The following is a 22,580-nucleotide window of genomic DNA, read 5'->3' on the forward strand; positions in this document are numbered from 1 at the left end:
CCATGTCCTAATTATTTCCAATAGTCTTACGTAAATATTATGGGAACAGGACAAAGTAGGAATATAATGCAAATTGTGTTCAATATGCACACAGTTCATTATTACAAGAAATATTCAAAGACAAATGAATACATTGTTCAGAACTTGAACATATGTCATTTACACAGAGCTTATTGGTTTGTTTTCATTAGTTTATCAATGAAGAACAGTGGAATTTGCAATAACTGTAACATTTCCCACAGTTCAACCCAGTATTTGTTTAAACAGACTGTCCTCCATCTTTCTCAGCATCCATGTAACCCATGGTCTCTACGGATTGTTGTCAATAACCATCAAGAGTTAAGTCAGAAACTTCTGGATTTTATTACCATACCTACTGTCAACATAATCAGTTATTCAAACCCTTTTTAGCATGTGGTGCTGTGCAAAATTTGAAATCAGGCTGGGATCTGTCACTAGTAGTTACCTTATTTAGCTAAAAGTTTGCATATATGATTTCCTTTCCAGTAAAGGTTACAAATGAGCTATCGTGTTGTCCACAAGTTTTAAACTCTGCTTGTATTGCTGCCTACACTTGCGTAGGCCTAGTTCTGGCTTGGCATGTTTTGAAAAAGTTATTACACAACCCGTAATATCTCTGGTTGTCAACACAGCACTGCATTAGGCAACTTCTAATTTTTATTCAATTATATACATATATTGCTAAGAACATTTTTCTCTTATTATTTATACCTAATATATTCCAAAGAAAATATTTTTTTCCTTTGTTAATCATTGACACTTTGCATAAAAGACAGCGCAGTGGCACAGTGGTTGCAATGTTGCCTTGCAGCATTGGGGTTCTCTGTGTGAAGTTTGTAGGTTCTGTACATGCTGATAGGTTAAATCATACTGGGGTAGTGCAGTGACTCTGTGGCTAAGGATCTGTGCCTGTTGCTGGAAGGTTGCCGGTTTGTATCCCGCAGCCGGCAAAAGAATCCTACTCCGTTGGGCCCTTGAGCAAGGCCCTTAACCCCATCTGCTCCAGGGGCGCTGTATAAATGGCTGACCTATGCTCTAATCCCAAGCCTCCCTGTCTGTGTGTCTCATGGAGAGCGAGTTGGGGTATGCGAAAAGACAAAATTCTTAATACAAGAAATTGTGTATGGCCAATAAAATGATCTTATCTCATCCCAAATGTCTTCTGAGAAAACTGGCCCTGGTGTGTGTGTGACTGTCAGGGTGTATCCTGCCTTGCGCCCGTTGTTTGCTGGGATAGGGTCACAGGAGAGCCGGAGCCTGAATTGGATGAAATGATTGCAAAAAGGATGGATTCGTGCAGTGGTTCTCAAACTGTGGTACGCGTACCTGCAGTGGTACGCGGAGTGCCGCCAGGTGGTACGCCAAATGACCCTGGAACTGTGTTGTGTGCTCTGAAAAATCGGAACGGGTTTTCATATTTTGTATTTTAAGATGTGTCGAATACGCAGCCTACGTACTACAATACAGCGCGCGCTAATACTTCAGTGGACAGAAGAGATACTGTGTAATTCTATACCACTCTATAGAAATGCGTGCTACGGACGCGAGTGACCAATTGTATTTAAAAAAAGCTACTGTATCTCCAGCAAATAGGGAGGTAAGAGAGTGTGCGTGATTTTGGAACAATGCCAAAGTTGTAAAAACAGGAATGCATAGAAATCCGTGCTATGAACGCTGGTAATCTTGTGAGCACAGGAAAGCGTGATAGATAACAGAAAAATATTTAAGAACTGTTCTAAGTTAATTTGAGAAAAATACACTGAGCGCCTCTGTGTTTCGCTCCCATGCGCATGAAATAAAAACTTAAATACGGAAATAAAAACGGAAACGCGGAAAAATGCAAACTTGCGGATTGCTAAAGCAAGTAAGCCACACTATTAGGTGTGGAGAAAAAGGTGCAGAACAGCTCGACCTGCTGCCCCCCCCTGAAATTCACAGTCATTAATAGAATTATTGAAATTAAGTATTATATCGAAAGTACGCTGATAGAGCGCGTTAAGATAAGCAGATGTTTTTCACTGTAATTAGATGAGTCTGTAGTCGATTTGGCCAGTTTGCTCGTTTACGTTAGATACGGGTTTGAGGGTACGTCCCGTGAGGACTTTCTGTTCTGTAAACCGCTACCAACAGGAACTACAGAAGAGCACATATTTCAGCTTCTGAATGAATTTATCGAAGAGAATGGCATTGACTGGATAAAATGTCGGAGTTTGTACAGACTGTGCTAGAGCAATGACAAGCCGACATAACGGTATAGTTGCACGAATTAGAGAGGTTGCTCCAGAAATGAATGGATGCATTGCAACATCCACCGCGAGACCTTTGCCGACAAGAAAATGCCTGACGATTTAAAATCTGTTAGACTCTGTTGTGAATTGTATCAAGGCTCGAAAAATTAATTCACATCTGCTTTGCTCGACTAAACAGGCTCACCACTCTCACTGAAATGGTGCTTTTTTATTATTTTTATTTGTTGTTGTAACTGGTTTTTTTTCTGTAAAACACTTTGAGAAGCCACCTTTAAAGGCGCTACGAAGTTTATTATTATAATATTTATTATATGTATGTGTGAGTGTGTTTGCACTCGCGCTCATGTTGGTCATTAAGAATTTCTGGGGTTCCTATGAGATGATGACTTGTAGGTGGTACCTGGATGCTTTGGTTGGATTAGGGGTGGTACTTGGTCCAAAAAGTTTGAGAACCACTGGATTAGTGCATGGCAAATAGTATGGCTTCTAGCTGTGAGTTACATTCGTATGTGATGTGAAACTCCCCAATTTACTTATTCTCATACTCGCATTCTGCAGTACTTTTAAGAGTACCGGAACATGTGTGTATAGTTTTCCTAGGTGCGTGTGTGTTGTTTATTTGAGATGAAGAGTTGTTTGCAAATGTACCAGACTGCTGTGCTTACACTTGCTGGTTTTACAGAGATACTACCTAACCCTTGAACTGAACAAACTGGGTTAGTGTAGCAGTTTGATTGGCTTATGACACTGAAGGAACTTAATGAATGTGTTTGATTCCATAGTCCAAGAATGGCTGTGAGGAGATGGACTGGAAGAAGAACAAATGCAGCTTCTTTAGTGCCTCATATTTGTGGCTGCAATACCAGGCATTAATAAAGGGTCATCATTGATGAGTGCACTGTCATTAGAAATAGGCTTAATTACTGATATTATATTTCTTGGCTATAGTAAGCCCAAGAATAACTTAAACGGAATGACTTGAACTCATTTTGCATCAGGACTGAATGATTGGGGCTCATTAGCATGCATTACTATGGTACTGTTAGTAGCAAAGTTGTTTGTTTTGTAGTGATAATACTACAGTTCTGACCAACTGTTTTTTAAAGTCCCACACATTTAATGAAAAGTTTAAAAGATTTTTGTCATTGTAATCTCTAAAAGAACTGTCTGCAAGTGCTTAGTGCTGCCCTTTGCATTTTATTTTATTCTGCCATTCCAACTGCATTCTTTTTGTGGATAGTGTCAAAATGTAATGCAAAAAACGCTTCTTGAGTACTGATATCTAGACATTGTTGGTCTGATTTGAAATGTGTTAAGTGCTGGAAAAAGTAGACTTCTTTTTCTATTGAGCATTGTAGAATAGAAACCATGTGTCTGTATTGCATTTTTGTAAATGTAAATTTTCAGAGTCCTGTTTTTCCCCTTATTATTGAATCCTGACTAATAACTGACTGGAACAAATATTCAGTCCTACAGGAACTGTCACTGATGTTGCATCCAAGCAAATGCTTCACAATATCAAACAGTAGTTCCTGATTATGGAACTGTTGCATTTTTGTATCTGCAGTACTTTAATATTAAATTATTATACAATAATAGAATAATAATTAATAGTATAATATTATGCATGTTGCCCTCAAGTTAAGTGCTTTTTTAGTTTATCTACATTGTCATCACAGAAGAAATATGGAGCTGCAGTTGTTTGTTTTAGTATGCAAGTTAACAATCAGCAACATACCCATTATGAGATCAAAAAGATCATTCTGCTTCAAAACAGCTGGTGCTAGTGATGTCCCAAATTAGCAATGTGGATTTAAAAAGTAAATTAATACTTATGGGTCTCTTTAGACTATAACATATTATTAAAGTAATTATTAAATTTGCATAAATGAGTGTAAGAGTTTGGGTTTAATTTTGGATAAAATGTCACTAATGGGATCATCCATAAACTGGTAATTAGCATTATAACTATTATAATAACTATAATACCTACTATAATCACTATTGTCTGTGTATCATTGTCAGTTAGAGAAGATTTTCATAATAAGTTTGAAATAAATAAAAAATAAATAACTTTCATGAGCTGATTGAGCCTGGTTTTCTGTTTGTTTTAGAGGGAAAACATTGGAGAGATGTCTGTGCTTAAAGATAACACATCTTGTGTACTACAAGTGATTGTTGTACTTTTCACTTAATGCACATCAATATGTCATTTTTAAGTAAGGATGTCTTTTACTGCAGTTTTAATATATATGGTTTTAATATTGCCATTTATGTGTGCCACATAATGGAGTTTTGCATTAGGAAGTTACCTAGTATTTCTTTTTAAATGTATCCTTTTTCTATCCATAAGCAACTGCATCAATAACTGGATGCTAAACATGTATGAAGGCACTCCATTGTAGACCTCATTTGAATGTGATGCTAGATGGGGTAGGCTTTAGCTAGATGAAAAAGCATTAATAAACTTTGTATCTTGCCTGATATGACTGGTGCAATAATATTCAGAATCTATAATCACTGAAAGCCTGTTTGAAAACTAAGTTTTCAAAGTAGAAAGACCATGTGCAGAAACGAAATTTGAAGTTAATGGGGATGTGGTACTATGTGGTTTCCAAGCTCAACTGCAGAAATGTCATTTTTGAATTTTTAGAGACAGCAGAAGGTGAGCAAAGTAAAGCTCTTCTATGGCATTGTTCCTGATGCAACAGAAATGCAGACGTTTTGTTCTTGTGCTGAAAATTCGTCTTTTGCGTTCTGATCCTAATGTTTAGTTTTCTAAAGAAATGAGTTAACTGTGATTGTTCTGTTTCTGTTTGGGTGTATTAGAAGAACACTGAAAACCTATGGTATAAGATAAGATCATTTTATTAGCCCTCTATAATTTCTTGCATTAGGAATTTCTTTTTGCAGACCACAGCTTGCTCTCCATGAGACACACAGACAGGGAGAGAGAAGCCTGGGGTCAGAGCGCAGGACAGCCATTGTACGGCGCCCCTGGAGCAGTTGGGGTTAAGGGCCTTGCTCAGGGGCCCATTGGAGTAGGATTCCTCTGCCGGCCGTGGGGTTTGAACCGGCAACCTTCCAGCCACAGAGCCACCGCTCCGCCCCATTGTCTTTCTCCTCAAGACTACTGCACTGATTTGTTAGCTAGATCATTCAGACATTCCTTCAGAAACTACAGTATATCCAGAACTGTGCTACCAAAGTGCCCACTAAGTAAAAATTTAAGTAAAACATTTTTGTCCTGAGCTGAAACACCTGCAGTGGTTACCAGGATAGATTTCAAAATGCTCTTGTTGACTTGTCAGGCACTACAGGCTGTCCCTGTGCACCTTCAAGAGTTCCTATCCCCACACGTCCCAGTTTGCTCACATGGTTCCGCTGGCTCTAGGCTCCTCAGCGTTCCAAGGGCTTCCCATTGTGCGTTGTGGGACTGAGCCTTTCCGGCGAGAGCCCCTCGTCTTTCAGAAAACCCTACGCAATCATATCAAACACGCAGCCTTTGTTAATGGTTTTAAATCACACCTTCAAACATTTTGCGATGACCTTTAATTCTTAATCTATTTCCTCATTTTAATTTCAGACTTATACATGGTATTACAGTGTTTTGTGTTTGCTATGCTTTATATGTGAACTTATGCAAAATTCTGGATTGAAAGGTGCTATATAATAATTCTTTCTGAAATATTGTATCAGCTATTAACTGCCTTATTTTGAAAATATCGGTATCGTCAGAGAAAAATTGGTATTAGTTTACCTCTAAGCTTAACCACAGCAGACAATCACTTAATATCCCAAAAACCCAAAATACAAAGAGCTGCAACATCTTTAATAAAATAAAGATTATAAGAGGGTGGAGAGACAAAGCTTAGAATGTGAGCTTTTTCCATTTCACTTCTATTCTGAAAAATCCCTTGGAAAAAATCTAGCCTGCCCACATTCCAAAACCCTGTATGCATTCCACATAAGTGTTTGTAGTTTTTTAGTGCTGGCATAGAAACATTTAAGTGAAAAAATGTACTGAAATGTTAATATTAAATAGCCAAGTTGGGTGATTACAATTGGCTAATAACACTTTGGTTTTTTGCACATTGGACCATGTTTACTGAGACTAAATCACATTTCCTGCACTTTCTTAAAAAATATGAAATATGAGTTATATATCCGTCTCCGTCATCAACTGTGTAAGACCTGGGGACGTCATTGCTGTTATGGCATGTTTACAATTGGCTGGATTGCAGCACTTGAACAGGAACTGGATGCTTAAAGTGAAAATTCTCACTTTTTAAAATCTTTTCTTTCTCTAGATGTTAAAATTCATGAAAGTGATAATGTTAATAAACTGTGCCCTTGTACACCTTCTCAATTTGTTGTGAGTTCCTGTATACAGTGCTTTGTGATTTCGACTGTGGTGCAGTGATGGCTGTATTGCTTTTAGTTCCGTGCTGAAGGTTTCCAGTGGCTTTAACAAAACAGGCCTGTTCAATGAGAGGAACAAACGATATGGCCTTGTACAATTTTTTTTCCATTTCTGTGAAAATGTGCCGCCTCAAACTGCCTGTCTTCCATGTGCTTTTTAATGCCACGCCATGAGACTTGCAAGCACCACTCTATGTAATTATCTTAATCCCTGTCTGCATTTTCTACAGAGTGCATACCAATACACCTTTCATGAATTGAATAAATCATAAATTTATATCAACAGATGTTGATCATGAAGGCAAACTTAATTCTGGTGAACTTTATTATTGTAGTTTGTTGTTTTAAAATACATAGATCCCCAATTAGAATTCAGAAGATGCATATCCCAGTAATGCTATTGGGATAAAAATAAAAAGTATTTCTAAATGTTTGGCTTAAACTTGCTTTGATTGATGTCCGTCTGGCTATAGGGAGAAGGATGTCTGACCCTCCTTAGGCTTAGTTTGTGTATTGGTTGTGGTGCTTGGGATGCAGTGGTGTCTGATGAAATGCAACAGTCATGAATCTTATTTGTAGTAGTCTTTCAAAGAACTGTAGAGCCATTCACCCTCCTAATGTTTCTTAAAGGCTGCTTTGTTCTGAAAACTAATGGCAAGGTGCACATTTCATGGGAAGGAGGTCCTTTATTATTTAATAATAATAAACAAAACAATTCCTTACACATATATAGCGCTTATCTGGAGACTCCATTCAAAGCTCTTTACAGGTAATGGGGACTCTCCTTCACCACCAGTGTGCAGCCCCACCTGGATGATGTGCCAGTAGCCATAGTGCGCCAGAACGCTCACCACACATCAGCTATCAGTGGGGAGGAGAACAGAGTGATGAGAAGCCAGTTCATAGATGGGGATTATTAGGAGGCCATGATTGGTAAGGGCCAATGGGAAATTTGGCCGGTGTAACACCACTACTGTTTTTGAGAAACACCCTGGGACTTTTAATGACCACAGGGCCAGGCCTCGGTTTTATGTCTTATCTGAAGGGTGGCATCTGTTTACGGTATAGTTTCCCCGTCACTTTACTGGATTATTAGGACCCACATAGACTGCAGGGTGAGCGCCCCTGCTGGCCCCACTGAAACCTCTTCCAGCAGCAGCATTAATTTTTCCCAGTAGGTCTCCCATTCAGGTACTGACCAGGCTCACACCTGCTGAGTTTCAGTGGGCTGCCAGTTGTGAGTTGCAGGGTGTTATGGCATTCAGGCAGGTCCTTTGTCTCCAAAAGTTACACGCTATAAAAATGTTGTTTCCACACAGTTGTAAATAGTGCATTTTACTTCATCTGGATGGAATCAGTAATCTGTTATAATTGGGAGTGAAGTGGAAGGGCAAATGGTGATGCAAGACATTACTTGTGATGAGTGCTGGCATTACTTCTGTGTTGTAGCAGTGCTCACCATACAGCCCATCTCTGCCTGCTGAGCAAAGCAAGGTGTGCATGTGAGGCACTCACATGGGTTGTTGGGTATCTTGCTAGGAAAGGCTGCAGTAAGACAGCAGAAGCCTACTTGCGCTAGTAGAGTTTGTTTTCCATTGTTTTAATTATATTCTGCTCCATGCTTTTTCTGATGCATCATTTAAAAGAGGCTCACCGCACTTAAATTGGGTTTAGTCTTGCCTAAATGTAGGATATACAAATCTATAAAGAGTAAAAGATGAAAATTTCTCACTCATGACTCATGACTTGTGGTGTGTTTGGTAAGGACAGAGTTTTAAACTATTAGATTCTTAACCTCTCAAACCAGGTTGTTCCCCTTTGGTTCCTGTAACATGAAAATCTGATTCCTAACTTCACCTGCCTACAGGTGATATTTGTCCTGATTTTGCAGTGGAATGTTTTAACGACAGCAGGAAACCAGACTGGATTCACCTAAAAGTGCTTTTACACTGCGATATGAAACCTTTTGTAGCTAAATGTTACATTCAACAACATCATAGTATGCTCTGTGTGCAGTGGTATTTACAAAGAAGTATTTTTTACCTTGAATACATACTTCTAGCTACAATAAAGAAGAATTGGGTTTGGTGTAATTTCCATGTTTTTCTTGCATTGATTCAGGGAATTCTTGGATTGTGTAGCATGTTTCTTGATGTAGGATTTGGAACAAGATGAAGGGGTGGGGAGTGAAACACTTGAAAAGGTCTAATTAAATAATTGAAACTTTTCAAACTTCCTTAAGCCTTTTTTTCTTTTTTGTAAGTATGTAGCAACAGCATCCATTTGTCCAAAGCACATTCTTGTGTACATGAATTGGCTTTCTGTCTTTCTCAGAAAGATTATAGCATACTGTGAATGAAATAAAGGAAATCCTCAGAAATAGGACAGTAATTTTTTTTTAAAGTGTGGAGCGGTTTTTCACAGATGTAATTTTCTGAGTCTGCATCAGATTAACGATCAAAGATCTGAGAGTTCAGATATAGTGCTGTGGCATTCATTGGAGTTAGATCTTTGGTATTCAGATTTCTTTATCCCAGCTGCAGCTTTTACAAAATAATCCTCTTCTGTCCTCCTGAAGCAAAGTCATTCTGCAGTCACTGACATTCTGGGAGTTCACCACTTGTATTTAGAATTTTAGTGTTACACCAAACCAAGTCATTGAACCATAAAGGAGCTCATGAAACCTGCCATGACTGGTGGCTTTCTGAACTTCACTTAAGATCTGGTAACTGTTGCTCAGAACACTGTGAATTATAAGAATGGGGATAAAGGTTAAATGCTCATTGCTGAAGTGTGATGCAGTTCTAGTGCAGCAGTATGTAAGAGCTAATTTGTAAGGGATGCTTGTTCTGTTAACAGCAAGTCCTCGGACTCTGAAATGAAAATAGCTTTCTGGCTCTAGAGTGCCTATAAGAGGTTCACTGTTGAAGGCCAGACCCCGACATTACATCATTGTGTGTTATTCACAGCACTGTAGCCTCTTTTCATTTGTGCAGGCTTGTGGACCCCAGGGACCTGTCTCATTGAGGCCCTGTGTGGAAAGTGCTTGGCTATGTAATGTTTTGCAGATGTTCTTGTTCTTCACACAGAGGAAGGACGCAGTCCTGCTTATAAATTCAGATTTTATACCTTTTAGTTTACTTCTTGAATCTTTGTTTCTAATATACTTTGTGTACTTCCCAAACAAATATTGCCTTAAACTGAGTTCTTTGTTAACTGTGGAAAGCTGGTTTTCTTCAGAACCGAGGAAGCACTGTGATCATATGTAGCCCAGGATGCTGCGACTTTGGATAAAAAAATCCCAGGCCTCTTTTCTTGTACCCTGTTTCCACTAGTGACTTTGTGGAGCATCTCAGCCAGACAGTCCAGCTGAAATATACCTAAAGATGCTATCTGTGTCTCCACAGTTAAATTCCAGGTACATCAAATTCTTGTATATCTAAGGCCATTTATGGATTTTAACACTTCAACATTGTTGTAATTGGAAGGAAGCCTCATTAAGGAATTTTTGTATTGTGTTTATAATGAGGTATCTTCAGGACACATGCCTTTTTACTTAGTCATGTGGCCTCAGTCAGGAGGGTTTAGCTGTGGTGTTCTTAAAAAATAGATGTAATGGCTTTGTTAGCTTGAAGTTATTTCTTATTCACCAGCATCACCCTTATCACATTGATTCATTTCTTTTTCTGTGCAAAAAAGTAAGAGATCTAAACAGGGTTAGGTGGGCAGAATGGCATGCTCTCATTTGTAAACTCTTCTATAAGCTTTTACATTACAGGCTCTACACATTAAATAAAACAGGCATTGCTGGGGAAAAACATACTTTATTGGTGAATAGCAAACCAAGCTTTGGCCTCATGACATTTCATTAGAGCTTAAAATGTAGATAGGACAAGAAATCCAAAGAAAAGGTTTGGAAACAGACAGCACACTTTAATGATCAGATAAGCAGCAGTTTGGTATCAAAGATTGTTCAGGGTGCTTTTCCAATAGGTGGTGATGCTTGCCAAAACAATCATGTAACTTGGAGAGGATACCACATATATTAAGATTCTGTCCACAGCATTATATTTGTAAACATAAGGCAACTCTTCCATAAGGAGCTTATGGCCCTGGCTGGCAGTGGACAATTGATTTAACTATTAATCTTTTTTCTAAGGGATAGCAAGTGATTTTAGAAATCCTTTCAAGTATATTCATGTTTCAGGTGCCTCTGCAGTGGCACCACCCTTGACTTTGGGCAATGCTCTTGTTTGTACTCCTCTCCCTATTTCAGTTCTCACTTTGCTTGCTGTTATTAGAAGTAACAAAAGAACACTTCCAACTAGACCGACTGGGACACCTCAAGCATGGTGTGCACAAGTGTACCTCCGCAGACCTGCGTGGGACTCCTCCAGTTGTGCCATTCACAGGCTCTCTGTGCTGGCGGTCCAGCTGTGGTGCACCTCAATGTAGGCTAGTCGAGATGGGATGCTAGTTTCGGCACTGCATGTTCCCACACAGGGAGGGACTGTGGGTTGAAGTAACTGAAATTCAAAACTATAAGGATGAAGGTTATCGATGGCTACTATTTGTCTTTGATGGCATTGGTTGTACCAAATTTCAGCAGGTTTTTGTCTTCTGTCTTATTCTGTTGGCTTTACTAAAACCATTGGAATTGGCTGCAGCTCGTAAACCACCTGCGTATATGTGCACACCTTCTCTGATGATTCTTTCCTTATAATAGGTGGTTCAAGAATAAAATGGTCTTCAGACATAATTCTTTGCAAAACCAAGAATGATAAAGACCTTGGATAACTTTTGGTAGTCTTGTTCTTAGGCTATGAGCCTAATGCCTAAAATGAAGCTTTAAGTTGACTTTTTCCCCTGTGCTGTATTGTTAATATATGAATGACCCTGCTTTCTTTTGTCTAATAGTATCATGTCTTAACCCACCCTTCCCAAGCAGCTAAGTCAAATCAGTTCAACTAGAATGTATTATACTGCTTTTTGTTGGCTTATCTAGTATTTTAAGAAGACTTGAGCTTGTTCAGCTTACTGTTGTGCAGTTTGCACACAAGTCTTGTGTGCAGTTCCTGTATTTGTGTGTTTTCCTCAGAGTGCCGAAGTACCTTTTAATTTTGTAGATAACCAAAGGCTTTAAATGGGCTAGACCCTTCCTCTTCAGGAGATTACTGAAGCCTTTCGTTTCCTGCACACACTGTGAACTGGAAGGAACCTGAACTGCTGTGTTTTCCCAGAACCTGTCTATATTTTTGGATTAGGACTAGGAATTGTAACACGATCTGTCAAAGTTAATGACACTGAAAGGGTGCCATTTTTAAAAATACAACCATTTTCATTTTTTAATATATATTTGCAATGTATATTTATGCTGAGATAGTGATGGTATAAATTCTCAACTCTGTGTAATATTTGTACTTTTGTATGAATTGTATACAGCACTTTGACAATTGGAAAGAAAATCAGTTTTTCAACAAAATCTGACTTATCCAAACCCATACAAACCAAATGATTTTTATCCACAAAAGGAATGATTAATAAAGCATTACTGTGCACAGTTGGTAGATAAGCTCTAGCTCTCCATTTCCTTTTATTTGGTTTTGAAGATACTGCCATATTCTAAACACCCACTTTAAGATTGACGTGTGCCCCAGAGGGGTTTAAACTGCATTGAGTAAGGTCTGTGAAGATAAAGCAATGAAGTGTTGAAACAATGAGTGGTTCTGCAATTTTTTTGTAAGCTTCTGATACTTCTTTTCGGATCCTTCCAAACCCTTGGGGCCTGTGGTCTTGACAGACTGTAGGGGAAATGCAGAATCGTCTGGGAATAAGAAATTTATTCCCAGATATATCCGCTGCAAATTGGTAGTGACATTCAGGTATATTTTTAATGTATACCTTTTTTGTGTCACTTGACATGAAAGGTGTTTTATACAAAAGGGATTTTTTTGTTTAGTCCTACAAGTTGAAAGGGAGATGAAGGAACAATACGAAAAGTAAAAGAATGGAATGACATTTCAGTTGGCAAGCTGACTTTCAAAGTGTATTTCACAAATGAAACTGGTTACTCATCCTACATTGGCTTACAGAAAGCGTTAGCTGCACACTTGTGCCTGCAGAACCTCTCTGATGTGCCTGAGCAAACTTGCAAGGCTGATGTTTTTGGGTAATGTGGAAGCTGTAATGCACATTTCTTTGAAGATACAATACGTTTTGATTCAAGATCGTTTGTTGTTTCATGCAAACTGAAACTTTGGTATATGTTTTGGCTGAATGGTGCTGCCACGAAGGCAGCTCTAGTGGTCTGGTTGGGCTAGAGCTGGCCCTCAATCTTCTGGCCCGGTGCAGATCTTCCTGTTTCCTTGTAGCACTGGTGTGGCTCAAGTTAATGCTCTGCTTGGAAATTTGCCCTGCAAAGTTGCAGCATCCCATCACAGAAGCATCCCAAAAATATTCCTGTGTACACAGAGGCTTGTAAAAATAGACAGTGTGGTTAAAGTGTGGCAATTATATGCTGCTCCCTGGAGTGACCTCTGCCTTCCTGTGGAAGCCATCCATGCAGGGATGTTCAGAAACAGCCGATTGTTTGTAAACAGTGCTGGTTATCTGTTTCACGGCTCTGAAGTGTACGTCATCTTTTCCTTTTCCCCATTTTGCCTGACTTGCATTGCCCAGTTTTTTGCGCAATGTTGGTTTAGATGTACAAAATACTGTTCTCATTCAAACATTCGATTTGTCTGATGACGGAGGGGTAGAAACCTTTAGCGGTCTGTTGTACCACTGTGTGTTGACCACCATGCACTCACCTTCTTGGCAGTTCATATGTATGGTTGACTGAAATGATTTTGAATTACTTCTCCCATTCTCCAGTGTTTCATATTCTGTCCTCCCATCATGAATAGGTAAGCAGGGCAAGATCCAGTGTCTGGCAAGATATTTCTTCACAATTTGTCATCGGTAAAAGACAAAAGCGTTATTTCAAGTTTTAATCATTTACTTTTAGCACAGCTTCTCTTCCTAATGGTGTGAAGTGTATTGAAATCCATCAGGGAATTCCAAAAAGTACTTTGTGTCTGAGTTGTCAGTCTGCAGTCACCCCCGCTTAAGTGAAAGTTCTATTGTAAATGTTCTAACTGTAAGAGACTACACTGATTTATCATTCCTGCAGTGGTTTGAGCATTTTCATGTTGAAGCTGATTAAAAATAAATCATTCTGATTACATTCTGAATGTCCTCATTTGAATGAAATTCATTCAAGTCGAAGAAGGGCTCATTGATTTGGAAACAAAATTGAATTTTTTTTAACAAGTATAGTAACTGAATAAATGTGACAACCGCACTTCTGTTGGGAGTTGGAGGTCAGGGTTTTTGTCTGTGTCATGCACCTAATGATTTCAGGCTCCCAAGTGGTTTCCCCTGTTGGTGGTACTGGGATCGGGCATTCCAAGACTGCAGCACTGATACTAGGGGATAGGTATTCACGTGTGGTCAGAAAGTTACCTTCTTGTACCCCTTCAGATTAGACTTTTAAATATTCTGCTGGCGACTCTGCTCTCTGGCACAGGAGCCTGTCTAATTCACTCCCTGGTCTTCATCAGCTGCTCTGCGGAGTAGTATCCATGAAGTATCTTGTTAGTGTTATTTGTGCTTTGTATCCCTGATGTTCCTTCAAAGATGTTTTCATCCCCACTACCCCCCCCCCCCCCCCACAAGCCTCTGGACAGATAAGCAGTGTTAGTGTTTGGGTTGTCTCAGAAGTACAAAAAAGGAAAAATAACTGGTTATTTAAAAATGTTCTTTTCCGCATGAGCTTGTCAGGGGCTTTTGAAGATATAAAGGCATACATGGAAATCATTTTCTTAATATTTTGATTGCATTTCCCTGTAGGACTTTTCTGTAGTTAGTCATTAAGAGCCCTTTGGCTGGAAAGCAGTATAGTAACATACCTTCTTATTTGAATTTGATACTGTGGAGAAAAAAGCAACGAAACTTACTTATCGTTGTCCCCGTCTTGATGTAGCATTGATGTCTGACACCTAAAACTGATTTCTGTAACTGATGGATGGAAACAGGCACAGGCTTGAGCTCCTGCACAGCATCAGGAGGATCTCCCGCATGGTCTTCTGGAGCTTCTTTCCCCTCCAATGCAAATTCTAATGCTCGCTGTTCTCTCTGCATGGTCTAGTTAACCACATATTATACTTAAACCCAAATCTGCTTTCTTTCTAAATTATTTTGATTCTTACTTGTAACCTTTATTGGGTGAACATCTTTCATAACGAAGAATAAATGGCTATGTGGAGAAAATGGTATAGGAATATTTGAAAACCGTTGCTTCTGAAATGGCTGAAAATTGTTTTACCAGGGATTCCCCATCTGCTGCCTGTTATGCAGGAAAAAAGCATCACACCATTTAAACAGGGATGTCAAACATTGCAGTATGTTGATGACATCTGAAAAATGCTCTTTAAATGTCTGTTTTGGTTGTGATATGCTATATAGGTGCTTTAGGGTGATATTAATAGACCAGTATAGGCAGGACTTGATAATACTTATCAGTATTATCAAATTATAAGAACCAAGTCGATGCACATGCTAAGCTTTTTGTGGGTATACTGCCACTGGGTATATCTATTATGAAGGATGATGGAATAGGGGCGTTAATGTTAGAAAGTTTTTTTTACTCCTGAACTTTTAGGATCTCTGTTACAATTTAACTCAGTGGTTTTTTTTAACCTTTACTGCAGCCTGCACCCCTTTAGTTCTCAAAATACGCTCTCGCACCCCTTCTCACCAATCATTGAAGCAGGTCAGTTCTTAAGATATATCATAACTATATATATCTAATACTTGAGTAGAATACACATTCTCCAATAGAACAAGTGATCGAGAATGAATCTCGCAAAAATCAAGTATTATGTCATGGCTGAAAGGAATAGACGCCAAGAGTACCGACGCCAGCTCCGATACGCACACTCATTGAGAATGAGGAGGATTATACATCGGCCACTAGGGTTACCATATTTGAACATCAGTAAAACAGGACACCCCGAGGATCTTTCCTTATTGCCTCATCTGTGAAAGGGGTCGGGATGGAGAGGCTTTTCAAAATATCCCATGTTTTATGTTCAATGGTGTGATGATGTTTAACTGTGTGAAATGCATGAGTCCCCCTCTGCTGCAATAACAGTATCCTGTGTTTTGCTGCCAGAGTTTACAAAATAATCTGTTAATTCCGTTAACGAACTCTCCTCGAATTGCTTTTTTGTGTTTGTCTGAGTCAACATGAGCTTGCAAGTCAAGTACACCTTTTTGCCACGGAGATAAAAGTACCAGGCTTACACACCAAACATTCAGCTTCCCAGTCTTCTCTGCCACTTCAAAAACACGGAAAGTTTTTTAGTTCTGCTGTGAATTTACAGTATCGCTTTGGCATTGTGTTTGAGGGTAGGAAAATGAGAAAAAACAGGGAGCCTTCCAGGGAATGCTTCTACACTGCACAGACTGAGTGCATTGTTGCCCGATTTCACTCTCTCATGACATAATCATACAAATACAGGACGAAAACGGAACGACAACGTAGGGAAGTGAACTAGAGAAGTTAACAAATTTTCTCTCTAACTAGCTTTATAATTTTTATTAATTATTCTTCATAGTAAAAATAATGGGGTCAAAATCCCAGACAATTCTGGATATTTGAAAATTCCTCCCAGATGCAGATATAATAATCAAAATAGAGGACATGGCCGGGAAAATCCAGATGTATGGCAACCCTATCGGCCACCGACACTAGCTCTTCTGCTGACCCTGACGCAGACAGCACTGCTAGCGTTGGCAGGTGTCGGAAAACGCCTACAAGACGGTACAATCCAAATTAACTAAGTGCTCGGTGCTATTTTTATGGTGTGTGTGTGTGTGCGCGCGCGCTCATGTTGGTCATTGACATTTTCTGTGGTTCCTATGAGAATGACTTGTAGGTGGTGCTTGGATGCTTTGGTTTGATCAGGGTTGGTACTTGGTCCAAAACTTTTGAGAACCACTGGTTTAGAGCACCTTCTCTGATGAAGTTTACTGCATTCACTGCAGTGGACAAAATGATCATCAATTTTGTAGGCAAAGCCTTTGCAGCAAGTGCATAATGGTGGCAACGTGCAATGTGTGATCATGATATGAGGTACTTCTTTCTTCACATAGGTACCAAATCCTGAATTTTGTCCTAGCATGGCAGGAGTACCATTGGTGCACATTAATCCAAACATGTCTAGTGTTACCTTATGCATCAGAAGGAAGTCTTTGATAAGATTGAACATATTGATTCCTTTCATAGTTAAGTGTAATGGTTTACAGAAGAAAAATTCTTCTTTTACGTACGACACAACACCAGCAGTGAACTGCAGCCATCTAACCAGTTGACTTGTCAAACTGAATATTTGACTGTAACTTTCTGCAAGATATCCTGGCTCATCTCATGAATTCCAGAATAGATCATGTCATTTGACAAGGAAACCTGCTAAAGCTTTTTTTGTGCATCCGGTCCCAGTACTACGTTTTCCATTTTTAATGCACAAGGTTATACTAATTTGTCAGCAGTTCTATGAGTTCTTTTTACACACAAATATGCAGCTTGATAGGATGCTTGTATCAATGGCTTCTCAAGTGACACAAACATTCTCACAACTTTGTAGTGAGGTAATTTCACTACAATTACCTTAAAAATTTGAAAATAATTATTGTTTGTATGTTAAATTAATCAATTATATGTAATTGTTAGAAATGTATAATATTAATAAATACACAGGTTTAATGGAACAAAGTAGTTGTGCTAAGTGCCTGTGTGCTTAATTTGTGTTTTTGATTACTTATCTTTTAAACAAATCTGGCATATCTCACACCATCGGAAAGGACATCTGGACCCACCCCAGATTAAGAACCTTTATGTTCATGCATGTAATTATAGCTACCTTCTGTTATAGTTATGTGAATGAAAATTAGGTTGAAACCATTGTGCAAGGCTATTTATGTTGAAAACTATACGTCCACACATACTTGTAAATAGCTTTACTTATTGATATTGAGCATGCTCACACTGCCCTTTCAACAGAATTTCTTACAACTGAATCGAGTATCATCAGCATAATTGTCCTGAGCACAAAAAACAAATTTGTGCTAATTTTTCAGTTGATGTTATTCAGTCCATTAAAATGGAAATAAAATGTCTGGTGTGTATGAATAAAGTAAAAGAAGGATCACTTACTAGTGAATGTTCTTTAGTGATAACATATTAAGCATATGAATTACTGTAAACTGCTATAGACATTTGACAGTATTACTCTGGAGAATTATATTTGAGATGGACTCCCAAAGTAATCTCTTGTTCTAAATTTGTTAATAATTAGTAGTGTAAACAATGTGGTCACAGTGTTGGTGAAAGCCCCATTTACACCAGTGCAAAAAGCTTGTAAACTGGGGTATGTGCACCTCGTTTTTGAGGTGGCAACTGAGAAATCTAGTCCCTGCAGCTCTGTCCTGTTCACAGGTCCACTGTACGCAATATTTATTGTAGTTGTGTGCATTAAATCTGAATGATTGGAAAATGTAATGAAAATAATTTAATGTGGACAACTTGGTATGGTTTTGATGTTTTTTGATATCTTGATTTATATATGCATACCTGAAGTTTGAATTATTTTTCTATATGTAGTGCAAATGCTGTTGGGGTACAGGGTCCTACTAATGACTTCTACAAGTCAAGTAAGTTTGAGGATGATGCATAATCCTCTTTCTTTGTAGAGGTCACAGGGTTAGTCCTTCAGCTCTTCTGTAGAAGATTTAGCGCTTGGTTCGGTGACAGTCTGTCTGCTGCACAGTGACTCCAGTCCTGCCATCTGATATCCCAGCTCGTGTCAGGTTGCCAGTGCTTGTAGTGATTTGGTCTTTGTAAGCCTCGTTTAAACTCAGCTGTGCTGCTTTGTGGCAGGGAGAAGAGAAAAGCAGGGATTTTTTAATGGATCTGAAGACAGTGGGGAATTTGACCTTGGAATGAAGAGTGGTGCTTGGGTACTGTGTTTTTCTTTTCGTCATGCACTACTTAGCAGACTTTAAATGCTTTTTTTTAAGTGAGAAGCCAGTTTTGCTTTGATTTGTAGATTAATAGTCGAGACTAATTCTAAGAAGTTGATTTATGCTAGTGTGAGAAACAATTTGGCTCTCGTCTAGAGCTTGGGCGTCATACTAAGAGGATATGCCACGCTTGAATAACATTTGGTGTGTAAACCCATTGAGCTGTCTTGTATTGAGCCAGGCTTCACTTTTTCTTTGAGGGCAGCTAAAGAGATCTGGAGTGCAGGTTTGAGTTGCAGGTGCAGGTTGACCATCTTGTTCATGAAGAGGCCTCCACTTTTGTCCAACTAAATTTATATTTACAGTACTAGCAGGGTTGCATGGGAAGTTTTTATTTTGGGTGTCAGGTTAAGTTTTGATTGAGTCAAAAATTATGCCTTTCTTTAAGGGAAATCCCCAAGGGAGCTCTGCAGGCAGCAAAGGGGGGTAAAAAGGAACAATGTGCGCATGTCAGTACTGAAATACCCATGCTGTATTGGTAGGTGTTCCAAATGCAGTGCTAGTTATAGAGGATGCTAGGTTAGTAGAAACTGTTGGAGATGAGTACAATAGTAGTGGTGTTCAGAAAAGCTAGGCATAATGGAAAAAGCAGTTGAGGGCAATCTACATGTAGATTAATGCTACAGAGGAGAAAGAAACGTGTGGCAAGCTTTACCAAATCTAAGCCTAGATAGGGATGGGCCAAATGTTTTGATAGGTCAAATTGATGTAATTCAAGAACAAAGCATTCTACAATGCAATTAAAAGGGACCGTGGACACTTAAATAGTGCAGTGAACTATAATCGCAAACCAAAAGGCTGTGTGTGAAATTGGGAATTAAAATGGAAGTCTTTCAGTCTTATGACCAAAAAAGAAGTGCTTAAAGGACATCAATTTAATTGTAGATGATGGAGAGAATAGCAGATGTATTGAATATTTCAGTTTTTATCTCTCGTTTTTACTTAAGAGTGCAGACTGCACTCCTTATAATTAAGCTACTACCTCAGCTCGATTCAAAAGTCCTCTCCCAACATTTACTGGAGTGTAATCGAAAGTAGATGGTCTTCATATTAACCGGATATTATACCACTTATTTTTTAAGAGATTATATCTATACACATATAGCTTTAAACAGTGTAGATGGCTTTTTAAGACCATTTCATGATACTAATTAGAAAATTGTTGATTTTATAATCCATACATAGAAAGGGACATAATTTAGCTAATTACAGGCCAGTCCATCTGGAAAGTTATATAAAAAGGTAATCTAATTCTGATCTTTGTTTATACTAATATTAGGAATATCCAACATAGATTTAGAAAGGGTAGGTCATGTTTAACAAGCCTACCAGGTTTATTTGAACAGGCTATGATAACTAAGGACCCCTTCCATAACGTTGTACTTGGATCTCCATAAAGCATTTAAAGTTCCACATCAAAGGTTAAATCTCAAATAGAAAGCTATCGGAATCCAAGATAATGTGTGTATTTGGATTAAAAGATTTTTACCTTAACAGTTAGTTGAGCTGAAGTAATTAGTGGAGTCCCACTGCTATTTGTGATTTACAGAACTGAATGTTTACATAAGAATCTGGTGTAGTCAACAAACCTGTCAGGTTTGTAGATGGTGCAAAATCAGGTCTGACGGGTAGTCAACATTTTAGAAGCAGCAAAGGGGTTACAACAAGACTTAAGACACCTTCAGAACTGGGCAGACTCTTGGTGGAAGAACTTTAAAATAGGCAAGGTATTAAATGCAAAATCCAAATAGGTGGCATTCAGCTTGACGAAGCAGCATTTGAGAGGATATGATGTTTTTGTAAACTCATTGGTCTTATTTTGGTGGTGTAGCTATAACAAAGGGTAATGGAATGCTGGAATACATTGTGAAACAAGTAGGACAAGTCATGAGAAACTGTAAAATTATAGTGTTATGGTAAGACCTCTTTGTGAATTCTGTGCTCAGTTTTGGTTACCTTGTTTGGTTAATACACTGAGTACAGTGGCATCACTACAGGAAAGGGTAAAAGTGCATTTTAGGGATGAATGGCACTAACAGTTTACAAGAATAGAATCTCTTTAGTTGTGGCAGAAGGAGACTGAGAAGGATACTTGATTGCATTAGTCAGGAACATTAGTCAGAGGACACCAGTGGAAACCAAGAGGAAATTGAGTACATTTAAAACTGGGAACAGGGGTATCGTAGTGTGTTGGTGCCTTAAATAGTGATACGTAAATGAAATCTCTTTTCTTTCAGAAATCGACCTCTGTTTTGATTTCTTTTTTTTCTGTCCTTCAGGTCATCTGTGCAATGTTGACTTTGCGCTCCAGTTTACCATTGGATTTAACCCCAACCGGATACGAATGATACTTGACAATCTTGGTTTATATTTATGTCTTGTGACTGTGGATTCATGACAGAGGTAAGACATCACATTTTCAGTGTCTCGCTTTTAGAAACTGTGAGAAAGCTGTAGGGAATATCAAGTGACGGGTGTTGTTACGTATTATGGCAGGACAGTTTAAGTCTTATAGTTCTTTTGAACAAGTGACTTTTCTTTTTCTCACACAAACATTCATGACTATTTAGCCTATAATTTAAATGTTTCTTATATGAATGAATCAATTGCTGTTCGTGCTTGCGTATTTATGGTCTCCATGAGATTTCCTCAGTTACAACTTGATCTTCGATATCTGCAGTTACCCACAGCGGGTGTATGTGATTCTGACTAACGGATCCTGTTCCTCAGCACTCAGGTTTGCTTGATTTTGTAAGGTTAGTTGAAAACACGAAAACAGCTTCTTTCTTGAAAACAGCTTGAGTATCTTTTTTTTATCTGACCTGAAGAGCACCAAGATTAAGACATTACAGAACTGCACATTTGAACGTTTCGGGCAGTACCAGTCAGCTTAGTGAGCTTAATGTAAATGACAGTCCTAGATGAGTGATGGTACTGGGCCATGACCGAAGGACATTGTGCGTCTGTGGTCCACAGTTTTCTTGGGATGCATGATTACCAGGCCCTGATTGGCTTTGCCTGTAGCAAAGATTAACCCTTAACCCAAGCAGTGCCACAGACAGACTTGTGTAATCTGCAGGTTTCCCCTCTTAATTGCTCTCCTTCAGATCTTTTGACTGCTCTCAGCTTTTGGCTCAGGCTGATTAATAACCTTTAGGTGCTCTGATATATTTTTTAGATGCCAAAAAAGGACAAAAAGGTTTTAAATCAAATACATGACCTTAAATGATGATTGTTCTTCAGTGTTACAGTTGTTCTCTAAGGTCTTGAAGAACAATAAGACCAGTATTCTTGTATTGCCCATTCAGAATTTGGAAGTTTTCTTAATTTTTTTCAAGAAGCACAGACAAGAGTTAGCAGATATTTACTTGCAGAACCTTCAAAGGGAGCAGGGGAGACTATTTTAGTAAATTACAGCCATATGTTTGTAGAGGATGTTATGCTGAACGAAATGAGTTGATGTGCCAGACGTTAAACAACTTAGCCTGTGGGCAGTCCTGAAATTTTCCAGTATGCCAGTCAAAGAGTCATTACTTTTGCTCACTACAGCTGCATATGAGGGTAGCATCATCAGAATATCTTGTCAACCTAAGCCTTATATGCCTTTTGACAAAACTCCATATTATGGGATAGGTTGTTGTGCATTGTCCTTCTCTCCCACTTCATAAATTAAAAATCCAGTAGCACATGTTTTGTGATCTTTTTTTGATTAATACTATTCTGTTTACTGGTGTGGCCTAGAGCAGATTTGTCGATAATAAGAGT

General features: G+C 38.7%; 1 protein-coding gene across 1 annotated transcript in view; it reads left to right on the forward strand.

Annotated features, from left to right (window-relative positions):
- bmpr1aa (bone morphogenetic protein receptor type 1Aa) overlaps positions 1 to 22,580 on the forward strand; it is a 79,380-nt gene that overhangs the window by 10,725 nt on the left and 46,075 nt on the right. Inside the window, exon 2 of the mRNA XM_088916058.1 lies at positions 21,095 to 21,218. The gene's annotated coding sequence lies outside the window, so the exon portion shown is untranslated. The remainder of the gene's footprint in view (positions 1 to 21,094; positions 21,219 to 22,580) is intronic.

Source organism: Atractosteus spatula, chromosome 5 (assembly GCF_055471065.1).
Source record: "Atractosteus spatula isolate fAtrSpa1 chromosome 5, fAtrSpa1.hap1, whole genome shotgun sequence".
In the NCBI taxonomy this organism is placed as follows: domain Eukaryota; kingdom Metazoa; phylum Chordata; class Actinopteri; order Semionotiformes; family Lepisosteidae; genus Atractosteus; species Atractosteus spatula.